The following is a 2,500-nucleotide window of genomic DNA, read 5'->3' on the forward strand; positions in this document are numbered from 1 at the left end:
CACACAATAAACATTTTGACTGCTTGTCTTGTTGCTAATAATTTTATTAAAAACAATCATGTGCCGGTTACAATGCAATATAAGTTTTGAAGGATATCAGTCGCCTCTCTTTCTGAATAGCCAAACAGCGTAACTTCCCAGATAGAATGTACAGCACGGGGTATTGCGGGACGTTCACCCATTCAGGTGCATGCAGCAACCCGCAGGACTGACACGAGAATGATTCTCCTTCGTGTCAGTCCTTCGGGATGTCCCTCGCGGGGTATTGATATTTAAGCGTTTGGACGCCATCTTACTCTCGCATAAATAACCTCGATCTTATATATGTGACAGTGTTACGGCTTGCCCAAAGTACGGTGGCTCATAAGGGACATATCGATTTTTTCGTCGCAACTTACTAACTTGCGATCGCAACTTAATAACTTGCGATAGCAACTTATAACTTGCGATCGCGACTTATAACTTGTTTTGCAAGACCTGTCATCCCTGCCATAACCTGCGATCAAGCGTACTTTTCTTGAGACAGGGCGCTAAAAAGTACGCCTGATACAATTTCTTAACGAGTCGTCAAGAGTGATGTTATCATGTGTCATGCTATAAATGTGAGCCAATCAGATTTTGCCGGAAATTACCTGCACGCTGCGATTCAAGTAAAGACGCGACAAAAACAAAATAGCACTCTGGCTTTGATGTCTGCAATCAAAGCTATTTCTGCAAATCCTGCTTGGCAGTTGGAGCGGTTTCTCAGTTCAAACCATCAAGGAACAAAGAATCTCGAGATAAAATGGCAGAAAAAGCCCGAATTCTTTATGTCATCATCAGGCGCAATCAACAGTACAATAAGCAATTATTGGATGAGGTTGAGCATGATAGCGAGAATTATCAAGGCCGAGGTTTGTGTTATCTGCCGAAGCCGAAGGCTGAGACGGATAACACAAACCGAGGCCTCGATAATTTCGAAATCATGCGAAAACCGAATCCAATAATTGTTTTATTATACAATTATAAATGTGGAAGCGTTGAGACATTTCACAGAACAACAACAAAGTAAGCCACGCAATGACACGTTTCAGTGTAACCATCTTTATTACCCGGCGTTGTCAATCAATGGTTTCCGATAATCGATAAAATCAATGATAATCAATAATAATCAATAACAATTAATCGATTGGTATTGGAAATCGATAAAAATCGTAGACTTAAAGTTGTGTGAGTATCGATTTCTATTGATTTTCATCGATTGTTATCGATTATTATTGATTATGAAATTTGTCATTTTCTTAAATAAAACGCACCATATGAATGAACAAATCGTTCAATTATCTTTATTTGTTGTGTTTTATGTTAAATTTGTAGCATTTTTACCCCTTATTACTATTAAAAGCTCACTTATAAATTACTAGACTCTGATCGTCTCGAAACAAGAACAAAATTGTTTTCAAGTCTCTCCAGTGTCACTCTCTTCCAGCTTGTTAATTGGTTGAGGAAATTGTTTTTGTCTGCGCTCACTGTCATGCTGCCTGCATATACGCATGCAGGCCAAGAACATACATCTTGAACATTCACTTCAAAAGGGCATTCGTGATAGCCCTTGACGACACAGCGCACTGACAATTCAACTTGCTTCGCCATCTCTGGAACAAGCAAACTCCGTAACAAGCGTGTTCTGGGAATCCCGGTTGAAGTGCAACGATAAAAGTGCGTAATCGAATTACCCAATTACCCTGGACGTGTAAATATGCCCGGGACCAATGAAGCACGCCCACGATAACACGCGCCAGAAAGTTGCATAATGAATTATTAATCAATGATTTTCTATAGAAATCAATGGTAATCAATAGCAATTAAGACTCCGAGGAGTGTGAGTATCGATTATTATCGATTGGTTGCACCAATCAATAACAATCAATGGATTGTTATTGATTATTATTGATTGTATTGATTGCAATCAATCGATCGGAAACCATTGATTGACAACGCCGGGTTATTAATGACAGCCGTGAATTACATGTAAAGCGGAATTCAAAAGGTTTACAGAAAGGATTTAAGCCTAAAACATCTGAAAACGTTTCAGGAAAAACTGAATCGAACTGAAACTTTTGAACAAAATTCTAAAGTTAAGTTGAATGAAGGGGTAGTTTCTAAAGAAACTGTGGTGCTGCGTCGGTGGGGAAGTAGTATACAAAAATTTATTTGGTTTTATCAACGGAGTTGATAATGTAAATTGGCCACTGTACAGAGATTCTAAAGTTAAGTTGTACGGTCTTATGAAAAATGTTCCCGATATCGAGATGTAAACAAAACTTCATTGTCTGCATAAACGCGTCATACCTACATGCATAAATGCTAGTGTCTGTAGATGTGACGCGATGACACAGCGCCATCTAGAATTAGCGGGGTGCTTTTAGCCAATCAAAATTGAGATAGCATCAGCATTGTATAATAAAAACTTTATTTAAACTCGAATATTTGAGATCCCAATAAAAGATGCTATAAAAAT

Source organism: Montipora foliosa, chromosome 6 (assembly GCF_036669935.1).
Source record: "Montipora foliosa isolate CH-2021 chromosome 6, ASM3666993v2, whole genome shotgun sequence".
Taxonomy (NCBI): Eukaryota; Metazoa; Cnidaria; class Anthozoa; order Scleractinia; family Acroporidae; genus Montipora; species Montipora foliosa.